Here is a 24,358-nt window from a genome sequence, read left to right as displayed (position 1 = left end):
GGGATACAAGATGGCCAGGAAGGATCTGAAGAAAGGGATTAGGAGAGCTAAGAGAGGGCATGAAAAATGCTTGGCGGGTAGGATAAAAGAAAACCCCAAGGCCTTTTACGCGTATGTCAGAAATATGAGGATGACTAGGGGGACCGTAGGTCCGGTCAAGGACAATAGCGGGAGACTGTGTGTTGAGCCGGAAGAGATAAGTGAGGTTTTGAATGAGTACTTCTCTTCGGTATTTACGAATGAGAAGGGGTGTATTACTGAAGAGGACGGTGTGAAACAGACTGGTAAGCTCGAGGAAGTGCTCGTTAGGAGGGAAGATGTGTTGGGGTTTTTGAATAACTTGAAGATAGACAAGTCTCCCGGGCCTGACGGGGTATATCCAAGGATGTTATGGGAAGCAAGGGATGAAATTGCAGAGCCGCTGGCAATGATCTTTTCATCTTCTCTGTTGACGGGGGTGGTACCAGGTGATTGGAGGGTGGCAAATGTTGTGCCCCTGTTCAAGAAAGGAAATAGGAACAACCCTGGGAATTACAGGCCAGTTAGTCTTACTTCGGTGGTAGGCAAGTTGATGGAAAAGGTGCTGAGGGATAGGATTTCTGAGCATCTGGAAAGACACTGCTTGATTCGGGACAGTCAGCACGGTTTTGTGAGGGGTAGGTCTTGCCTCACAAGCCTGATTGAATTCTTTGAGCAGGTGACCAAGCAAGTGGATGAGGGTAAACCAGTGGATGTGGTGTACATGGATTTTAGTAAGGCATTTGATAAGGTCCCCCATGGTAGACTTATGGAGAAAGTCAGGAGGCATGGGATAGTGGGGAATGTGGCCAGTTGGATTAAGAATTGGCTAACTGATAGAAGGCAGAGAGTGGTCTTAGATGGTAAATACTCAGCCTGGAGCCCAGTTACCAGTGGCGTGCCACAGGGATCAGTTCTGGGTCCTCTCCTGTTTGTGATTTTTATTAACGACTTGGATGAGGAAGTCGAAGGGTGGGTCAGTAAATTTGCAGATGATACAAAGGTTGGTGGAGTTGTGGATACCGAGGAGGGCTATTGTCGTCTGCAAAGGGACTTGGATAGGTTGCAGTGCTGGGCTGAAAAGTGGCAGATGGAGTTTAACCCTGAAAAGTGTGAGGTCGTCCATTTTGGAAGGACAAACACGAATGCAAAATACTGGGTTAACGGTAGGGTTCTTGGGCATGTGGAGGAGCAGAGAGACCTTGGGGTCTATGTGCATAGATCGTTGAAAGTTGCAACTCAAGTGGATAGGGCTGTGAAGAAGGCATATGGGGTGTTAGCGTTCATTAGCAGAGGGATTGAATTTAAGAGCCGTGAGGTGATGATGCAGCTGTACAGGACCTTGGTAAGGCCTCATTTGGAGTACTGTGTGCAGTTCTGGTCGCCTCATTTTAGGAAGGATGTGGAAGCCTTGGAGAGGGTGCAGAGGAGATTTACCAGGATGTTGCCTGGAATGGAGAATAAGTCTTACGAGGAAAGGCTGAACATTCTAGGCCTCTTCTCATTAGAACGGAGAAGGATGAGGGGTGACATGATAGAGGTTTATAAGATGATCAGGGGAATAGATAGGGTAGACAGTCAGAAACTTTTTCCCCGGGTGGAGCAAAGCGTTACAAGGGGTCATAAATTTAAGGTGAAGGGTGGGAGATATAAGGGGGATGTCAGGGGAAGGTTCTTTACCCAGAGAGTGGTCGGGGCATGGAATGCCTTGCCTGGGGAAGTTGTTGAGTCAGAAACTTTAGGGACTTTCAAACGGCTTTTAGATAGGTATATGGATAAAGGAGAATGATGGGGTATAGATTAAATTGTCCTTGACAGAGGACAAAGGATCGGCACAACATCGTGGGCCGAAGGGCCTGTTCTGTGCTGTATTTTTCTATGTTCTATGTTCTATGTTCTACTTAGGCAAGCTGAAACTTTTCAAAGAGTAAACTAGAGTAATAGGATCATATACCACAGAAGGAGGCCATTCGGCCCATCGACCCAAAATTCCCTAGATTCTGGAAAGGTCCCATCAGCTTGGAAATAGCGAATGTGACTCCTCTATTCAAGAAAAGAGGGAGACAGAAAGCAGGAACAACAGGTTAGTTAGCTTAACAACTATCATAGGGAAAATGCTGGAATCTATTATAAAGGAGGTTATAGCGGGGCACTAAGAAAATCTCAATGTAATCAGGCAGAGTCAACATGGTTTTAGGAAAGGGAAATCATGTTTGACCAACTTTTTGGCGTTCTTTGAGGAAGTAACAAACAACGTGGATAAAGGGGAACCTGTGGATATGCTATACTTAGATTTCCTGAAGGCATTTGACAAGGTGCCACATCAAAGGATACTAAGCAAAATAAGAGCTCATGGCATTGGTGGTAACATATCAGCGTGGATAGAGGATTGGTGAGCTAACAGGAAACAGAGAGTAGGCATAAAGGGTCATTTCCGGGTTGGCAAGATGTGACAAGTGGAGTGTCACAGGAATCAGTACTGGAACTTCAACTGTTTACAATTTATATCAATGACTTGGATGAAAGAGCCAAAGGTATGATTGCTAAATTTGGTGATGACATAAAGATAGGTAGGAAAGTAAGTTGTGAAGAGGACATAGGGAGTCTGCAAAGGGATATAGACAGGTTAAATGAGTAGGCAAAAATTTGATAAATGGAGTATGATGTGGGAAAATGTGAACTTATTCACTTTGACGGAAGAATAGTAAAGCAGCATATTATTAAATGGAGAGAGATTGCAGAACTCTGAGGTACAGAGATATCTGGGTGTCCTAGTATATGAATCACAAAAGGTTGGTATGCAGATACAGCAAGTGATTAGGAAGGCGAATGGAATGTTGTCATTTATTGCAAGGGATATAAAAGTAGGGATGTTTTGCTACAGTTGTACAGTTTTGGTCTCCTTATTTAAGAAAGGATATAAATGTGTTGGAGGCAGTTAAGAGAAGGTTCACTCGACTGATACCTGGGATGGGGAGTTATCTTATGAAGAAAGGTTGGACAGGTTGGATCTGTATTCATTGGAGCTTAGAAGAATGAGAGGTGGTCTTATGGAAAGATACAAGGTCCAGAGGGGACTTGACAGGGTGGATGCTGAAAGGATGTTTCCCCTTATGGGAAAGACTAGAACTAGGGGACACAGTTTAAAAATAAGGGATCATCCATTTAAGATGGAGGTGAAGAGAAATTTTTTTCTCTGAGTGGGTTGTGAGTCTTTGAAACTCTCTTTGCCAGACAGCAATGGAGGTAGGGTCATTGAATATTTTTAAGGCAGAGGTAGATAAATTCTTGACCAACAAGGGAGTCAAAGGGTGTAGGGGGTAGGCAGGAAAGGCCACAATCAGATCAGCCATGATCTTATTAAATGGCGGAGCAGGCTCGAAGGGGCTGAATAGCCTACTCCTGCTCCTCATTCGTATGTTTGTATGTGCCTGTGCCAACTCTTTGAAATATCTATCTAATTAATCCTATTAACCTACTCTTTCGCCATATCCCTGAAATTTCCCCCTTCTGTTATTTATCATATCAACTCACTGTGCAAAAACAAATCTTCTCATCTTCCCTCTGGTTCTTTTGTCAATTACCTTTAATCTGTATCTTTTGGTTACTGACCCATCAATGGAAACAGTTTCTCCTTATTTGCTCTATCAAACCCCTATTAAATGTCCCAAGAATATTATTTAACTCCCTATGATTGATCAACAACTTTTAGTTTGTTCACAGAATGGTGGAATATGCTGCTCAAAAAACATCAGTAATAATCCTAGAATGCATGTAATAAAAATAGAATTGAACTTCTTCAGTTGCCAGAAACCAGTGGGCAGGTCGATGAACCATGCTGGGCACAGTCCCTGAATGCAACAGATCAGGGCACCAACTAATGATTGTCCAGGGTATCTGTCACACTCCCTTTCACTGCTTGGCTGACCCAAAGCTGCCACCATCAGCAAAATCTCAATGTCATTTCTCCCAGAAATGTAGGCTGCACCTCCTGAATATCAACCACATCCTCTCTCCCCTGTTGCCCTGTCAACATCGCAACTGTAATAAATAAATAGAAACACTGACAGAGGCTGTTACTGAATGGAATAAAGACCCAGCACAGAGAAAACATACCAAACACTCCCAGTCTCTATCAACCACATGTAAAATAGTTAGTACAAACATGACAATTTGTATTGTATTTATTTATCTGCTTGCTTTCTCAGAGGGGTTGTTTCTCTATTCTTATTTTGCACATTTCCTTGCCTTTGATAAATTGTTGCTTAACTCTCCATAAAGAAACAGTGCTGGCAAACACAGAGCACTGATTCATCAAACAGTGAGGTGAAGCCACATCCCAGCAAATAGAAATTGATCTGTCATTTGAACGCACAGTCAGCACTGCCATTCTGGATTTGCTTTCCGCTCAATGAAAACTTAGTGAAATCCAATAACAGGGAGAAAAATAAATTCAAAGGCAAATTTCACTTCAACCTAATTGGTGAGTTTATTTTAGGAGAAGGATGGAGGGTGAGCTAGTTTAAATGTTTCTAGTCAATGTCAATGGAAGGGGGAGAACTCCTCTATGAGTTGTATCTGATCTGCATTGTTAACATAGGGATATCGTAAAGACAGGAGATTCGAGCGAAATGGAAACAAGGAAGGGTGAATTACTTCTGGGCGTTATGCGTTAACTAAATCCTAAAGCTGTTGATACAGACATCATTGAAGACTTTCTTATACACAAATCCTCCCTCCCACCTTTACTATTTCCCTAGAAGCAGTGATCAAAAAGATATCCTTTCTCAAACTGTTCAACATTCCTTTGAGATGGATGATTGGAAGGAAGTAAAATTAAACTAACTTTTGGTTTTGTTCATTTTAAGATATATTTTGAAATCCTTAAATTAATGCTTGGAAGAGATACTTGATGATCACAGCAATAAACTGTTACAATCAGCGCTAAGAGGGCAACAATTTAAAAGATTATAGATGTGACAATAAACATTTTAATGTCAGTTTTTTTGTAATTGTCTAAAGTGACTGCCAAGTGACAGACAAAACTTGAATATTTGAAAGATACGCACCCTGTTATCGGTCCAGTGGATTCACCAGCACCCAGACGGGACCATGAATGTCACATAGAGCTGTCAGTATTGCTAATGTCTCAGTTAGATAGTCTTCAGTCTTATTTTACTCTTTTATGTCGATTTTTATTATGATATATGTAGATATAGAATCATAGAATAGTTACAGCACAGAAGGAGGCCATTCAGCCCATTGTGTCTGTGCCAGCTGTCTGCAAGAGCAACTCAGCCAGTCCCACTCCTCTGCCTTTTCCCCATAGCCCTGTAATTTTTTTTGCTCTTCAGATAATTGTCCAATTCCCTCCTAAAGGCCTCAATTGAATCTGCTTCCACCACATTCTCAGGCAGAGCATTCCAAATCCTAACCATTCGCTGCATAAAATAGTTTTTCCTCATGTTGCCATTGCTTCTTTTGCCAATTACCTTAAATCGGTCCTTTTTTTCTGGATCCTTCGGCCAATGGGAACACTTTCTCTCTATCTACTCTGTCCAAACCCCTATGATTTTGAACACCTCCATCAAATCTCTTCTTAATCTTCACTTCTCTAAGAAAAACAGTCCCAGCTTCTCCAATCCATCCTCGTAACTGAAGTTCCTCATCCCTGGAAACATTCTCGTGAATCTATTCTGCACCATCTCTAATGTCTTAACATCCTTCCTAAATTGTGGTGCCCAGAACTGGACATAATGTTCCAGTTAAGGCCGAACCAGTGTTTTATACAGGCTTATCATAATGTGCTTGTTTTTGTACTCCATGCCCTTACTTATAAAGCCCAGGATCCCGTATGCTTTATTAACTGCTTTCTCAACCTGCCCTACCACCTTCAATGATTTGTGCACATATACCCCTGGGTTCATCTGCTGCTGCATCCCTTTTAGAATTGTAGCCTTTATTTTATGTTACCTGTCGTTCTTCCTACCAAAATGAATCACTTCACGCTTCTCTACATTAAATTTCATCTGCCACTTGTCCGCCCTTTCCACCAGCCTGTGTCCTTTTGAAGTTTATCACTATCCTCCTCACAGTCCACAATATTTCCAAGTATAATTCACTGCCCGCTTTTTTTATCTCCTTTCCAGATCTGATCCTTGAAGGATTCTGGCTACTTTCTATTTCATTAATAAATCTTTGTTTTTTTTAATGAATTTAAATCGATACATGGTTCTAGTTCGCCCTGTCAACACATTAAAACACGGAACCAAACGATTTCATAGGGTCACGTTTAGCATTTGTACACCAATATCACACACAATGATTTCTAAATTGATTCAAATTCGGTAGCTGCAGGAGATCAATTACAACTGCTTTCGAGAGTCTTGTCACAATGATATCGCCTGAGATTTGGTAGTCATTCCCTACACCTGTCTGCTGTTTCCACAAGGGGTAACTGGGAGTGACAGACTGGAGAGTAACGGTCAGAGGTACAGTTTGGCTGACATGAAATCGTTGAATGCCCGAAGTAGCTCAAGAGTGTACTGACCCAAACGTATAAGATGTGCCCTCAATATTGGGATCAACAGCAAAACAGATCAATACTCGGACACCGTCAAACTGTATCCATGATTGACGTGAGACCAACCCCGAGGAGAGATTTTAAATATTTTAGGAGGTCAAATTTTCCTGGGCCTTTCGACATTCTTCTGTGAACTGATGATGGGATTTTTAAAAATTTAGCTTGTAAACATTTTCATGCCAGTTCTTTTGCCATTATTTTAATGAATTGGCATGAATGTCTATTCATATATGTGAGGCAGTTGCGTCCGGTGTTTCTCTTTCCGACCGACTGTCGCTGGTTTGCACCGCGTTAAAGCAGGTACACGTCTGAAATTGCTACTTGCAGCGCTCCAGCCTCCTCTGATACCGGTTTAACCAGTCCTGCGGTATTTTGTGATGCTGTTTTGTGGTTTAGTGTGAGGCTGATGATGACAGTAGAGATTTTAACATTAGCCCCAGCAGTGAAGCTGGAGGCAATTGACAGACTAATAGTAATGGAATTTTCTAAATACACAGTAACCACGTTGAAAGCTATAAAATCCTTTGACTGTGTTATGGAAAAGAACAGCCACTTATCGGGAAATTAAGCAATAATGAGGAAAGATGTGCGTGTATCAGAAGGGCTTTACATTGCCAAACATTGTTTTGGTACAAGATAAAGCTAAATACTGAAATAATAAATGACCGATTTTAAAATGGGGAATCCACAGATGTTTTCAATGGCATTAATTTTAAACAAATATTAACAAATGTTAAAAATTCATGACGGAGGCTAAAATCCATTTTCTTCATAATTTGTTTCTATGTATTGGAGATGCATTATTGGGGATGTTCCAACACACTGTACTGAGTAATACTACTTCTACTTCTTTTGGCCTACTTGTCTCGGGAGACAATGGATAAGCGCCAGGAGGTGGTCAGTGGTTTGTGGAGCAGTGCCTGGAGTGGCTATAGAGGCCAATTCTGGAGTGACAGACTCTTCCACAGGTGCTGCAGATAAAATTGGTTGTTGGGGCTGTTACACAGTTGGCTCTCCCCTTGCACTTCTGTCTTTTTTCCTGCCAACTGCTAAGTCTCTTCGACTCGCCACTCTTTAGCCCCGCCTTTATGGTTGTCCGCCAGCTCTGGCGATCACTGGCAACTGTCTCCCACGACTTGTGATCAATGTCACAGGACTTCATGTCGCGTTTGCAGACGTCTTTAAAGCGGAGACATGGACGGCTGGTGGGTCTGATACCAGTGACGAGCTTGCTGTACAATGTATCCTTGGGGATCCTGCCATCTTCCATGCGGCTCACATGGCCAAGCCATCTCAAGCGCCGCTGACTCAGTAGGGTGTATAAGTTGGGGAAAGCTGAGTAATAGACAGGGTCTAAATTGCCCATACTCTGAATTCTTGATTTCACATGTGCCATTCCGAACAGTTGCTGAGTGAAGTCCAGCTATGTTCCTATAGGGTTAAAGCAAACCTAAATGCTCGCTAAATTGCTGAGATGTTCAAGGCAGCGTGTGACTGGGCCATTCAGACCAAGGCTCTGATTGAAAATAATTGAAAATAAAAGTAAGGATGTGATGCTTCAGTAATACAGGGCATTGGTGGTGTGCAGCTTTGGTCTCCTTATTTAAGGAAGGATGTAAATGCACTGGAGGCAGTTCAGAGGAGGTTTACCAAACTGATACCTGGAATGAGCAGGTTGTCTTGTGAGGAAAAGGTTGGACAGACTGGGCTTGTTTTCATGGAGTTTAGAAGCGTGAGAGGAGACTTGATTGAAGTATATAAGATCCTGAACGGTCTTGACAAGGTGGATGTGGAGAGGATGTTTCCTCTTGTGGGTGAGTCCAGAACTAGGAGGCACTGTTTTAAAATTAGGGGTCACCCTTTTAGGACAAAGATGAGGAGATTTTTTTCTCTCTGTGTGTTGTGCGACTTTGGAACTTTCTGCCTCAGAATGTGGTGGAGGCGGGGTCATTGAATATTTTTAAGGCAGAGGTAGACAGATTCCTGTTAGACATGGGAATCAAAGGTTATCAGAGGTAGATGGGAGTATGGAATTCGAAATACAAACGGATCAGCCATGGTCTTATTGAATGGTGGAGCAGGCTCGAGTTGCCGAATGGCCTACTTCTGCTCCTATTTTGTATGTTCATATGTAGGTTAAAATTCTGGTTTCGTAGCAAGTTTGTGAGATTGCAGCAGTGTTACAAGCCTCAGCGCTTCTGCGATGGGCAAATGATTAGGGTTTAGATTCTATTCAGCGACCTGTTGGTGTGTATGTGTGAGAGAGAGAGGAAATCGAGGTGTGATCCCTGTGTGGTCAAGCAGGCTCTAACTCTCCATGTCTAAGCTCCACACGTGAAGAATGGTCATTTCTTAACGTGCGCATATGGCCAAGATACCAAGTGGTGAGCCTTCCTCATTGGAAGGTGTTCCAGCAAGGAGTCAATAATTTCAGAACATGCGGAATAGATGGGAGAAAATTGGGGAAAGAAAAGAAAACGATAAAGTTCACACAAAAGTACTGTAATTAAAACTAAAGATTTAAAAAAATCTAGAGATGCTATAGTTTAATAGAACTGTTGTGGATAAAAACAGAAATCGCTGGAAGTACTCAACAGGTCAGGCAGCATCTGTGTTGCGAGAAAAAACTTTATTAATTGTTTCCCACAGATGCTGCTTAACATGCTGTGTATTTCCAGCATTTTCTGTTTTTATTTCAGATTTGCAGCATTGGGTAGTGTGTTGCTAATGTTGTTTTGTGGATACTGTGAGAGGGCGGCACAGTGGCGCAGTGGTTAGCACCGCAGCCTCACAGCTCCAGCGACCCGGGTTCAATTCCGGGTACTGCCTGTGTGGAGTTTGCAAGTTCTCCCTGTGTCTGCGTGGGTTTCCTCCGGGTGCTCCGGTTTCCTCCCACAAGCCAAAGACTTGCAGGTTGATAGGTTAATTGGCCATTAGAAATTGCCCCTAGTATAGGTAGGTGGTAGGGAAATATAGGGACAGGTGGGGACATGTGGTAGGAATATGGAATTAGTGTGGGATTAGTATAGATGGGTGGTTGATGGTCGGCACAGACTCGGTGGGCCGAAGGGCCTGTTTTCAGTGCTGTATCTCTAAACTAAACATAAACTAAACTAAGATCTGCTTCCTAATGGAACTTCTTTGACCAGACAGCAAGAGAGTGAGAGAGAGCACTTTGCAACACCAGATTGGCATCTGTTCACTGCAAGAAAGAGTATTCAGTGGAGCCAAGGATACATGGGCCATCAACTCTGTTTAGGACCAGATATTGGTGAAGGGGAAGTTGGGTCACATCCGATTGATGGAATATATTAATAATGCCATTGTTCTGAACGCTATCAGTTGTTAACATAAAGAGATCTTGAGGCTGTCATTAGTCATACTGGCTACTGTCAGGCGTTGAACTCAATTGCAGGAAGGTGCAACGAAATAATCTAAATCGTGTGATTAGGGTGGGGGAAGAACACGGTAACAACCAATATCCTCATCAGAATCTCAGTGCATCTTTTTTTAAAATTAAATAGCATGTAATCAGAAGCGTGAATGTTACGTGATGCTGCCAGTTGGCTATGAAGCAGTAACGATGGTTTATTCAGTGAAAATGCTGTACTTTTGTGCTGTTTAACAGGACGGTACAATCTGACTGTGCTAATCTGACCGCACACACAATAATGTATCAAAATCCAGTTTGCTGCATTCTCAATGGAAGTTGATATTTATTTATCACATGGTGGGTGATTCGATTGGTGGACAAGAGCTGTAGTGTCAGAAATATATTTCCACCGCCATTACTGGTGTGGCAGCTGCAAACTGTAATATTCAGATTTCTGCTATGAAAACCAAATTGCATACCTTTAATTTCTAACAAACATATACTGCATAATGAGGTTTGCAAAAAAAAAATGTGACAATATATAAAGTAGTTGCTTGGGCATCTATTACATCACTCGGTTATATAAGAGAAAGAATAGTTCCCCAATGGCTTAGTGGATAAATGTACTGTGTAATGTAATACTTAGCAATGCAGATCAGAAGGTCCCAGATCAATCCCTAGTCTGTTCAGTTAGCTGTCCGCAGATGGGATAGCAATGGCACTTCTCTGGTGAACCCCGGTGTCCCTAGACTTGCAAGCGAGAAATTAGCCAGGATTCCCACTCCTGGTCACTATTCATTGGCACTTTCACATTTCTGGATATGTGGATCAGGTTTATGCACGAATGCTAGGATAACCTGTCAACGCTCACACAAGAAATATGACCATTTGTGTGAGCTACCCAAAGGGCTGAAATTCTCTATTGAACTATATACCCCAGCATGAATCGGGGTTGCCTTTAGGAGAGTAAATGGAAAAGGGAGCAAATGTATACATATGTTAATACATTTTAGGAATTCAGATGGTATTATAAATATTACTCTGTCCATCATCTGCATCTTCAAAGTGTGTTGCTCCTTAGAATGCACCCGCAGCGATTTTCAATTCTTGACTCAGATTTGTCCTTGCTTGCTCTCTGGTAGACATAGGACTGCAGTACAGTTGTAATGTTTAACTGCTAACTTGATCTGCTCTGTTAAAGCCACTGCTCTAAATGGGAAAATTCAAGCAATTGTTGTTGGCCGTAAACTGCTAAGTCCAGTGCAGAACTAGAATATCGACTTGTGAATTTCATTACAGGACTAGTATACCTACTTGTGAATTTCATTACAGGACTAGTATACCTACTTATGAATTTTATTACAGGACTAGCATACCTACTTGTGAATTTCATTACAGGGCTAGTATACCTACTTGTGAATTTCATTACAGGACTAGCATTCCTACTTGTGAATTTCATTACAGGACTAGCATACCTACTTGTGAATTTCATTACAGGACTAGCATACCTACTTGTGAATTTCACTACAGGACTAGCATACCTACTTGTGAATTTCATTACAGGACTAATATACCTACTTGTGAATTTCATTACAGGACTAGCATACCTACTTGTGAATTTCAAGCTCCTGGTCAGTGACTGTCTTTTTATTAAAATTGTTTTGCTTCTGTAACAAAGTGGGACACTCTGAAGTATGATGCCTGGTAAGATAGACACAAGACTTTGATATATACACTAACAAATCTCCCATGGCCTTACTCAGGATTAGTTTCAAAAAATATTGTGAATTTCATTACAGGACTAGTATACCTACTTATGAATTTCATTACAGGACTAGCATACCTACTTGTGAATTTCAAGCTCCTGGTCAGTGACTGTCTTTTTATTAAAATTGTTTTGCTTCTGTAACAAAGTGGGACACTCTGAAGTATGATGCCTGGTAAGATAGACACAAGACTTTGATATATACACTAACAAATCTCCCATGGCCTTACTCAGGATTAGTTTCAAAAAATATTGTGCTGCAAAATGCTGGAAGTATGAATTGATAATGAGCATCTGGGACCTTGTGAACAACAAGACAAACAGCCACTCTCTTTAACCAATTAAATTTAAGGACAGAAAAAGAAGCAGAGGAACAACAGAGAAGAAAATAAGAGTAAACTAGAGTCAAATCAGATACAAAAGAGAAATAAGGAGGAGGTCACCTGCAGTAGATGAGACATCAATGATTTCTTTTCTGGGCCTTTCGATGTTGAGTTGCATATCAAAACCATAAATCACCCCATTAACAGGGTCTTTATTCTGTGAAATAGCAGTTCTAACTTTCAATGTCGAGTGTAATTTATATGTATGGGCAGATCCAGCAATTTCTTGAAACTCATGGGGTGGTTGACAAGAAGCTTCAGTTTTCGAGACTAACAAATCGTCCAACAATTTGTGGTGATTCGGAACTCACAACGTATCTCTTCCCCGCCACAAATTGCTGGGTTTTTGTTCATGTACCAATAACAATGAATGCCATGAACTCACTGTTATTTTCCCAACAAATTCAGAGCCATTCTTTCAAAAAAAAAACAGTGCCATCCTATGGCGAAACTACGATTAGCAGGTGTTACGATTATGACACCATCACCCATTGATTTCAATCAATTAGTAATATTACCAACTCAGAGATTCTACATAAGATGCATAGATATGTATTGGCTTCTATTTACTCCTCTCTGTGTGATGGGAGGGATTTCTGTTTGTGTTTGGGCTCCTGATAATATCTGCAATTGTTATTTTTTAATCTTAACCTGCCAAATATAACTGTCCATCATATAAGAGGAAGGGGAAGGTTTTACAGGGTTAAGATGCTGAACTGGAGAAGAGCGAGCTTACTGTAAAACAAATTGTGCAACTCAAAGTGAAATAATTCTGTTCTATTGAGTTATAATGTATATCTTCTTTGGCCTCCTTATCTCGAGAGACAATGGATAAGCGCCTGGAGGTGGTCAGTGGTTTGTGGAGCAGCGCCTGGAGTGGCTATAAAGGCCAATTCTAGAGTGACAGGCTCTTCCACAGGTGCTGCAGAAAAATTTGTTTGTCGGGGCTGTTACACAGTTGGCTCTCCCCTTGCACCTCTGTCTTTTTTCCTGCCAACAACTAAGTCTATTCGACTCGCCACACTTTAGCCCTGTCTTTATGGCTGCCCGCCAGCTCTGGCGAACGCTGGCAACTGACTCCCACGACTTGTGATCAATGTCACAGGATTTCATGTCGCATTTGCAGACGACTTTAAAGCGGAGACATGGACGGCCGTTGCGTCTAATACCAGTGGCGAGCTCACTGTACAATGTGTCTTTGGGGATCCTGCCATCTTCCATGCGGCTCACATGGCCAAGCCATCTCAAGCGCCGCTGACTCAGTAGTGTGTATAAGCTGGGGATGTTGGCTGCCTCGAGGACTTCTGTGTTGGAGATGCGGTCCTGCCACCTGATGCCAAGGATTCTCCAGAGGCAGCGAAGATGGAATGAATTGAGACGTCGCTCTTGGCTGACATACGTTGTCCAGGCCTCGCTGCCATAGAGCAAGGTACTGAGGACACAGGCCTGATACACTCGGACTTTTGTGTTCCGTGTCAGTGCGCCATTTTCCCACACTCTCTTGGCCAGTCTGGACATAGCAGTGGAAGCCTTTCCCATGCGCTTGTTGATTTCTGCATCTAGATACAGGTTACTGGTGATAGTTGAGCCTAGGTAGGTGAACTCTTGAACCACTTCCAGAGCGTGGTCGCCAATATTGATGGATGGAGCATTTCTGACGTCCTGCTCCATGATGTTCGTTTTCTTGAGGCTGATGGTTAGGCCAAATTCATTGCAGGCAGCCGCAAACCTGTCGATGAGATTCTGCAGGCACTCTTCAGTGTGAGATGTTAAAGCAGCATCGTCAGCAAAGAGGAGTTCCCTGATGAGGACTTTCTATTCTATTCTATTCTATTCTATATATTCTATAACTGTTCTATTGAGTTATAATGTATATTGCATCCAATAGTCTATCAAAAATACCAGTAATGTGATAGTGTACAGCTTCAGACTGTCTTTTTTATCCTTTCATTTGTGTCTTTTGGAACAACTATTTTCATCACCACATTACCTCTCAGCAATTTAAAATTTATAATATACATGAATTCTACTGCCCAACTGTGAAAAAAATACATTTAAACAAAGAAATGTTAAATAGGACATATTATAAAGATGAAGTTTTGTTTTGAGATTAATTAATCAGTGAATTAAAAAGTTCTGATGAAGTCATAAGCTGTTCACATAGAGTTGAAATACACTTATGATATTGTCAGTGGCCAGGAATTTAAGCAAACTATTCTATACATAATACTTTAATGCATTTATTTAAGTTACACTTTAATGGGGCAGACTGGTAATTGATGTCAGGCACTGATGTATGTCATGTACATTATTTGGTTGGCAAGTCACTGAGTCTTAAGTAGTTCTGGTATGTGTCAAATACCAAGTTAAATCATTACCTTCCAATCAATGAAATATGTCTGCAGTATAGTCACCGTTCTAACGTAGGAAATGCAGCAGCCAATTTGTGCACAGCATGCTGTCACTACAGTACTTTGGTTATGACCAGATAATCTGTTTTAGTAATGTAGGCTGAGCAATAAACATTGTCCAGGACACTAGGGGAACTCCGTTGCTCTTCTTTGAATAGTGGCCATGGGATTTTTTTATATCATCTGAGTAGCTAGATGGGACTTTGGTTTAACATCTCATCCAAAAGACAGCATTTCTGACAGTACTACACTGGAGTGTCAGCCTAGATATTGTGCTCAAGTTTCTGGAACTGGGGTGAACCCAGGATCTTCCGGCTCAGAGGTGAGAATTTTACCAACAGAACCACGGCTGAGACCCAAAACATATCTGTGATGTGACAATGGCTACAATACATGATAACACCTACACACAAAGTTGGGCTGCTTGATGGATTAGCATACGAAGGAAATACACAGGAGATATTTTGGAAGTTGAAAGGTGAGTCCACTCATCTTAGTTCAGTTATTTATTTCAAATAATCTGATCATTCAAAACTTTTTGCACATAATTTCTATTTTGCTATGCTATTTCCGTTGCTTAATTCAAATTGTTGGATACTTCCATTTTTAGTGCAAACAAAAACTTTGTGTTATCAGTTGGATGGCCACCTGACAGAAATAGAACTGCAGGGCTGTAGAGATTGAACTGGGGAGTGGGACTGACTGAATAGCTCTGTGGAGTGCCGGCATTGAGTCGATGGGCCAAATGACCTCCTTCTGTGCCATAAATTACCCTATGGCCGGAATTTTACGTTGGGCAAGAAGCCCCGCCCACCGGCCAGAAAGCTGGAGGCAAGCCCAACTCTGCCGGGCCTGGGGAGCCACGCCAGCATTTTACGCCTCTCTGAGGCAGTAAGTCCCACTCCAAGAGCTGCAGGCCAATCAGTGAGCTGGCAGCTCTCAGTCCCAGCAGCGCCACAGGAAGCAGTGGCCACTGCTGGGACTGCAGCCAGGGAGTGGAGCAAGAGGGATGCCAAGGTAAGTTTTTGGGGCCTCACCGGGGACGATCGGCCGGGCACCAGCGCAGCAAGTGTGGGTCATTGGGCGGGGTGGGGGAGGAGTGTTATGCAGTGAGGGTGGTTGGGCCATGGGGGAGGCCCTCCGTGGGGCACAGGCCCTCCACCCCCAGCCCGCAAGACAGCTGCAGGTTTTACCTGGCAGCGTTCTGGGGGCCTCAGCCACCCACCAGTGGCGGCAGGAGGAGACCCTTAAGTGGCAGTTAATTGACCACTTAAGGCTTGATTGGCCCGGGGTGGGCAGGCCATTTCTCGCCGCCTCCACCCCGCATAAAATTGCAGTGAGGGTGGGAGGACATTGGGAACGGCACCCCCAGCCTCCCACTCAATTTTACGACCCCCCCCCCCCACCCCCCTCCCTGGCCACAAGCCTGCTCATGTGGGGGCCATAAAATTCTGGCCTATGACTATGGCATTGTGTCATCATCACAGTCATATGACTACTTCAACAGTTTAAGACCTGGTAACATGAGAGTGGCAATGAGAGAGCTATAGAAGTATAACATAAGTGCGGGCTACTAACTAATCCACTATTCCAATATGCATGAAAAGGCTAGGAAGGGTTTGAGTTATATGAGTATCTGAAATAGCCTGTGTACTGGAGAATTACAGTTCTTTTACAGAATGGTGTTCACATTTTACTGGCCAGGTTTATTATCTTAGCTTAACATAAAACCTCATTTATTTAGATGAATCTAATGTAAAAGCAAGTTTTAAACCTAAGGTACAATTCCTAAGTTGCAAAGGTACACCTAGGTTGGGCTGCTTAGATAGACTATCATAAGAAGGAAACATACATGGGGGTTATTTTGGAAGTTGAAAGGCGAGTCCACTCATCTTAGTTCAGTTATTTATTTCAAATACTCTGATCATTCAAAACTTTTTGCATGAAATTTCTACTTTGCTATGTTATTTCCATTGCTTAATTCAAATTGTTGGATATTTCCATTTTTAGGTCAGAAGTGGACTGTATTAGTTGAAGAGAGGAATGGAACTGTACTGTCATGAGTCAAGTGGTTAATATCCCATTTGCCAGTGGCTGCAATACATGAATATGTTAGTAATTACACTATCAGTGACACTTAAGTACTGACTTCTCTCAAAAATTAGGAGTAGTTTGTTTTAATATGTTTTAATTCTCTATTTTACACAATATACATACAATGTTCTGTATTATTTTATGGCACTGTTTTATATTCTATTTCCCTGCTATTTGTAGTAACCTTTATTTTTTATGACATTTACAATAAACATACTTTATCATTGTGTCTTCTGTTGGTTCAATGTCTTTAATGACTATTAAAAAAATCTCCAATTTTACTCTTCTTCTTCTGTTACATTCATGCCAAATTGCAGTTCTGGGATGCTGACAGCCCTCAGTCAAATTTGACTGTTTAATGTGTGAGTTGGAATGATGAAATTGCAGGCTATTCAACTGCATGGGGCTTCACAACCTAGCTCAATCCTGAGTGTAAGGATTGTTTTTTAAAAATTGTTTTATTTCTTTTAATGGGGATTCTTACAAGTATAACAACTGTTTTGTTAATCCCTATTATGTTGGGTGTTGCATTTGCTTGCTGCAACTCACCATGTTAAAAGTAGTGGGATATAAATTTCCAGCCAGCCCTTCTCACACAGTGAGTTTATGATTTTAACTATTCCAAGCATTGGGCCACTTTTTATACCTCTCAGCACCATGGCAGAGGCCTTGGAGTAAATTACCTATCTTCCCACTCAATTGAGCATGGGTGCCATATGGCACAGCATAACAAATGAGGGCAAGACAAGAAAATAATATTTATTTTATCAAAACAACATTATTTGGGTGGAAGAGAGTAGAACATCAATTGCTTGTCTTCCACCAGAAATACTGGCTGACATCTTGAAAAACCTTCCTACAGGGATAAAGTATTAAATTCATGGCAGCAGAAACATCCCAAATGCTGCTTGTTTCCAAATATTGAAGTTGTTTGGGTCTTTATATTAAATCTTGATGATTCAATATAAAGACCAAAGCAAAGTAAATATTAGTCAAGTACAATATTGTCCAACCTACAAAGCAAGAAACTGTGATTACTATTTCAGTTCATACAAAATGTCATAAGTATATCACAACTACTGAAAAGGACCTCTCTTGCAGAGAATCAGGCACAGCCAAGATGTTATATAAACAATGTCACACTGTCAGGTCACTGTGCTCGGGTGGGGGAAAAGCTATCCAAAGTTCCCACTCCTAGTTATTGTTCAGTGACTCCTGGTGGAAAGTGAGAGAATCTGGGCATTGGGCGGTGGGTGACCTGCCAGTCTACCCTGTCCAGGTTCACACATGGAGATTAACCATCTGAGCAGATACAGAGAAAAGATCATATCCCAACAAGAGTGGGCACATTTAACAGAGGAAGAAAGGAAATTGAAGGGAGAAAGAAACACATAATTAAAAAGGAAATAATTCAAATATATTGCATGGATGTGTTCTTCCAAATGATACCACATGCGATATTTCCATCATGGAGCCAAATCTGATGATGTCATATGACCTAGTCATCAGGGCTCCTGTAAGTCACTGGTTTTCAAATATTTGCGCTGCTTTGCCCTTTGAGTACGTACCTTCAATGGATCACATCTGGATGTACTGGAGCATTGGGACACTGAGCCTCAGAACAAGGAGAATTGAGAAGCAATGGAACACAATGCGGGGAAACCCAGAGCCCAGCAAAGGTACAGCTTATGGTATTTCAACATCATTCAATGAATTATTATACTGCATCCCAGTTTCCATAGCACCCGAGCACAGTGGCCTGACAGTGTGATATTGTTTATGTAACACTATTACTGCCATCACCCAAACATTCATTGACCTACATTGACGCATGGTCCACCAATATCTCAAATGTAAAATTGTCAATCTTGTGTCTAAACCCCTCATGGCCTCACCCCTTCCTATCTCTGTAACCTCATCCAGCCCCACAACCCTCCAAGATCTCTGCATTCTTCCAATTCTGGCTTCTTGTGCATTCCTGACTTACTTCTCCTGCCATTGGTGGCAGTGCATTCAGTCATCTAAATCCTAAACTCTGGAATCCCTCCTTAAAACTCTCCACTGCTCTAACCTCCTTTAAGACTGCTTAAAACCTATCTGTTTGACCAAGCTTTGGATCAGCTATCCTATTGTCTCCTTTTTTGGCTCAGTGTCATTTTATTTTTGTTTGATTATGCTCCTGCACCTTGGGATGTTTCACTGCATTAAAAGTGCCAAATAAATACAAGTTGTTGTTACAAAGTGTGTAAAAAGAAAAAAGACCACTTCGTGGAACAGGTACCTCTTCTACTGTCGGACATTCTAATTTGTTAAATCTCCCGAGGAAATGATCCCAGATAAAAGTACCAAAGATTCCATCACACCTGAGGTAAATGAATTAGAACTCCAGGATGGAAATCTAATTTAACAGGCTACCTTATTTAGCTCGAAGCTTTCAAAGCTGTCCCAAAGAACAATAGCAACAACCTTCTACCAAATACCTTCAAATCCATTCTTAACTAGATAGCCATCCAACTCCATCCAACAAAAAAGCTGACACTTTTAGTATGACTTCAATTCACATCTCTGTATTACTGCTAACGAACAATTGTGAAAGGCTGCTCAGTGTTATGTTACTCCATTCTTTTTCAATGCAGAAAGGACAGACTCATGCGAGAGTCACCACACGTATAGTATAAATGTAATAAATAAACCACGTCACAAGACGGTTAAGACCCACCATCACCCATAACTAATAATTAAAAACGTGGATTAATAAATGGATGCATGTTGAATTTGCAAAACAGGTGGGTACATTTTACAATTGCTGTGTTAGGGCCTCCAAAAAAAAACTGAGCTGTTAAAAGTCTATGAAGCATTGCCCTTTTAAGCCGTTGGGGCATTCTTGCAACTGGTAGCAATCAGGCAAGCGGCTGCAATGGACAGGAAATCTAAAATTAGTTTTTACTACCTATAATAGAAGATTTACGGTATGGTTTAATTTGTCGTCTCCGGGCTAAACTGTAAGGGAGAACTGAAACAGCCGGTCCTGGACATGGGGTGCAGCCTTCTCCTCGACTCACTATCAGACTCTGGCCGCTCTCGCTAGTGATCACACACATCCTGGCTCAACACCAACATGTTTAGTTTTCCCTTTTTTTTTCTTTTTTCAAGCTCTTTCACTCATTTTCCCTCCTCGCTTTGTTCTTTTTACCCTTGTTTGAAAAGAAAGGTGTTAACCCAATATCAGGCTCGGCCCACTTTTTTTTACTTGTATTTTTCTTCATGAAGGGGGAAAATGTGGAATTAATAAAAAGAATTTTGACATTGTTCATTTGATGGTGCTACCTCGACTTGAGTAACGGTGTTGTTAAGTGTGATTCAAACTCACAAAATAGATGATTCCACGACAAAAAAAAATGAGTAAATTATATAAGAAATGTTACTTTAACAAACCTTAACTCACTTTCATTTAACTCAATTCAACCATTCCCCCCCCCCCCCCCCCGGAACTCTCAATATTTATTAAAGATTTAAATATGAAATTAGTATTTTTTTAAATCGAAATATAATGCTACAAAATGAAAATCGCAAATTTCAAGGTAAGTTACGAGAAACGATGTTCCTGATCTTCCCAAAGCGGGATAAGCATCTGGACTCGATAACTGGAGCAAACGGATTCGCTCCCAGCTTTTAGTTTTCGAAATCCCAAGGAAATGTGATCCCCAAACTAACCAAGAAATTACTTTTTAAACACACGTGTCAGATACAGTTCAGACAAGGGGTGGAGGGTTTACTCTTCATTTGTCAGAGAGTGGAGGGAGGACAGTGTAAAAACAATGTTGGGTAGTTATAGTGATTCAAGAGGGAGAGGGAGGGGGGAATGGGTGGGAAGAATATAACTGTAAAGGTGAGTGATTTTGAAGGAGGGAATAAAAAGCTAGGAAAAGAGCCAATTTGGGTTAAGGGATAACGCATGTTAAAGAAAGAGTCATTCTAAACAGGAAAGCTGGGAGAAAATGCCCGCAAAATCTTGTCCCCTTTAGTTTGAAGCCTCGCTCGGCTCTAAAGTAAATATTTAACATTGCGGCTTCAACACTTGCTCGGCCGAAAACAAAACATTTAAGGTGAAAGAAGAAGCGGAATAGATCCAGTCCCTGACTCTGAAACGCTGCTGTCTGATGTGAAAGTAATTCTCTGAATTGAGCGGTACACTGGTCCGTTATTCCGTCCCCACAATAAACACAAACCTTTCTTCTTGTTTCTCTAAAAAAAACTCTTCAGACTCCAATCAGGATGTCACGTCACTACAGTGCCATACTTTCACTTACATAGACAACCGAGATAAACATCTTTCTAACATCTATAGAATCATTTTTTAACTATTCGCCATAAACCATAACGTGACTGCGAAAAAAAACTTTTTTTATATGTATGTTGTAAAAAAGTTAACAGTTGCTGATCGTGCAAAACCCCATTTTGCAGTTAATGTATATTTATTTCCTATATAATGCGATTTAAAATGCTAGGAACCTAGGCGGCTGTGTGCTGAGTGTGTGGTGAACGGCGCGTACTTACAGAGTCTAGAACAGTCAAGCAGTCTGGTGGCGGAGGTGCTGCTTCTGCTGTGAGTGCTGTGAATGGGAGACTCGGTGAATGGAATTCCTTGTTTCCCTGAAATCTCCAATCACGGATCAGTGAGAGTGCCCAGACTCCCCATCCACTATACAGCACAGCCAGACAAAAACAGGAGGGAGGGAGGATAGAGAGAGTTAGACAGGAAAAGAGGAGAGAGAGAGCGTGTCATGGACAGGAAAAGTGTGTGTGAGAGAGAGAGGCAGACGGGAAAAGAGGGAAGAGACAGAGAAAGTGTGAGGCAGAAAAAGAGGGAAGAGAGAGGAAAAAATTTGGAAGGAAGGGGGTCAGAGAAGGAAGCCAAGTAAGAATGAAATGGGACAGCCAGGGTGAGATGAGTGGGAAAAGATTTACAGAAGGAAGGGCATGTTATGTTAACAAACCAACGTAACAGAAAACCACAAATGAATGAGAGTCGGAAGTAAATTTAGAGGAAAGGAGACAAAATGGAAAAAGGAAGGGAATAAGGAAAGGAGAGATGGAGTATAAAATGTTTCCAGTTAAAAAGCGACAAATATAAATGGGCCGATGAAAGTCTTAGCTAAAGAAAATTTATTAAAAGTTACATGTAGTTCTGAACAGAGGTTTTTTGAATGAAATCCATAAACAGATGTTGCCAATATTTGTTAATGGTACAATAAGCCTTCAACAGTTCTGTTTTACTGGGCGCTTTGGGGTTCCGTCAAACAGAGTCTGATTGTGGTACCTGTGTGTTCAGTGCCTTTTTTCCCCTCTTTTTTTTCTGCAGACGTGTTTACATTTCTGCGGTTTAGTCTATAACTTTCTTTTTTTCAGAACGTTAGACCACGCGCATGCCCCATTCCCTGAGCTCCCAGACATTCCTGAAGTCTGCCAAAAATATTTTTTGAAAAAAAAAATAAGTGAAAAAAAACCCCACCGACCCCCAGGACTGGGTCAGACACAGTGCTGATATAAAATGAGCTTGTGTCGTTTCTTTTACTAAAACGACCCCATCCCCACAGCCAACATCCCCCCCCCCCCCCCCTCACCCCCGAACCATCCCCACCATCCCCACGCAAAAAGAGCCTCTAGGACTCGGTTTCCTGTTTTTCAACTAAAAAGGATCATGGGTCAAACACTGTGGAAATTAAGGAAGGTAGCAGGAATGGACAGACTAGTAACTGCGTGCAAGCCAGACGATTGCTTGCATGTTGCTTCCCTCTGTTTTCTTTTATTAAATCTTTATCTCACGATATATGTATCTTTTCCCAATTTCCTTCTCTCTCTCCCTTCCTTCACTTAGACCAGTAACCTCCGTGCTACAACCTGAAATACAATCAGACTACACCAGTAATTAATTATGGTCCACATTTGTAACATTATTAGCTACCAGATGTCGAAAAAAATGATTAAGGCCTGAAATCTATGTTGTAGCCAAGCTTAAATTTAACTGGGGAATGTTCGTTGTTTTATATCTAAATTAGATATGAAGCTCAGAATGGCACTATGAAAATATGAAGGCTCTTTCAAAAGTGACCATAGAGTTAATCCTAGTTTATACGAGAACTTCTGCATTCCTGACTGAAGGATATTACAAGGAACTGCAATCTTATAAAGATTTCTTTTTCGAGTTCCCTGTGATAGCATATCAGCACGGCAGGAATTTCTGGTGGAAAATTTGTCCAATGGAGTTTTTTATGATCTGTGTCCGCTACCCCGTGCAGCATCGTAAATGTTCAGCGTCCACAGTTTCGGTCATAATTTTCACCATCAACATAGTAAAGAGTTTTTTTTTAAAGACTTGCATTTATATAGTGCTTTTCAGGACCTCCAGACTCCCCAAAGCACCTTTGAAACGTAGTCTTTGTCACCATGTTGGAAACACGTGCGTCATTTTTCACACAGCAGACTCTCACGGTGACATAACGGCGAGATCTACCTGTTCTTAGTGATGATATTCCAAGGATAAATATTGACTAGGACACTGGGATAACTTCCCTGCTCTTCTTGCAATATTGCCGTGGGATCTTTTTGTCCACCTGAGTGGGCCAATGGGGCCTTGCTTTAAGGTCTCATCCCAAAAACACCTCCGACAGTGCAGCACTCCCTCAGCACTGCACTGAAGCGTCAACCTAGATTATCTGATTAAGTCCCGGAGTGGGACTTGAACTACTCTTACCTTCAGAAATTACCGCACATTGGTTTTACATGGTGTGTACATTTTTGTATATGTGGTATACTTGTTTGGGGTATATATATAGTTATGCATGTACTTAATACCAACATATTTATATCTGTATGTTTTGGTAGCTTTGTGTATATATGTATGCTTATATTTATGTCTATATGAATCTATTTATACATTGTTTATATGAGTTTGCACAGAAGAGCAGTTGCATGTGAAAAAATGGGATAGAGTTATATTAGGGGCAAGTCAGACATTTAAAGTGGGAGAGAAAGTGACCTAACCCATTCTAAAAAAAGAGGGGAGGGTGCTGGTTCTCTCCCCCTCCCCTGTTTGTGTGAGTTAATTGAGTCCATGCGAATTGTGTGGCTCACTGCTGCCACTCTCACCTCAGAGTCAGAAGGTTCGGGGTTCAAGCCCTCACTGCAGGCCTTGAGCACAAAAGCCAGGCTCAGATTTCAGTGCAGTACTGATGGAGGTCACGTCTTTCTGATACGATGTTTCTCGGTGGCTCTATCTGCAATCAATTCTGGTCATCATTGATGGCATTATTTTGAAGAAGGGGAGGGGAATTCTGTCTGGTGTCCTGGCCAATATTTATTCCTCAACCAATATCAATAAAAACAGAATATCTGGTCATTATCTCATTACTTGTGGGAGCTTGCTGTGCAGAAATCAGCTGCTGTTTATTCTAAATAGCAATGATAACTACACTTCAAAAGTACTATAGTTCTGAAGAAACGTTAACTCTGTTTCTCTCTCCACAGATGCTGCCAGACCTGCTGAGTATTTCCAGCATTTCTTGTTTTTACTTCAAAAGTACTTCATTGGCTGTAGAGTGATTTGTGATATCCTGAGGTCATGAAAGACAGCATATAAAGGCAAATTATTTCTTTTTGATGGCATATCTTTATGCATATGGTATGTTTTTCAATGCATGTGTTTGTTTTATATGGATGTGGGGTGTTTGT

General features: G+C 41.5%; 1 protein-coding gene across 2 annotated transcripts in view; it reads right to left on the bottom strand.

The window, feature by feature from the left end:
- erg (ETS transcription factor ERG) overlaps window positions 1–21,268 on the bottom strand; it is a 276,398-nt gene extending 255,130 nt beyond the window's left edge. The window contains exon 1 of one of the 2 annotated variants that reach the window (XM_068041173.1): window positions 21,185–21,268. The gene's annotated coding sequence lies outside the window, so the exon portion shown is untranslated. The remainder of the gene's footprint in view (window positions 1–21,184) is intronic. The other variant, XM_068041175.1, reaches the window with a different exon arrangement.
- Window positions 21,269–24,358: the final 3,090 nt, after the last annotated feature.

This window comes from Heterodontus francisci, chromosome 10 (assembly GCF_036365525.1).
Source record: "Heterodontus francisci isolate sHetFra1 chromosome 10, sHetFra1.hap1, whole genome shotgun sequence".
Lineage (NCBI taxonomy): Eukaryota > Metazoa > Chordata > Chondrichthyes > Heterodontiformes > Heterodontidae > Heterodontus > Heterodontus francisci.
This window is presented reverse-complemented; position numbering and strand designations above follow the sequence as displayed.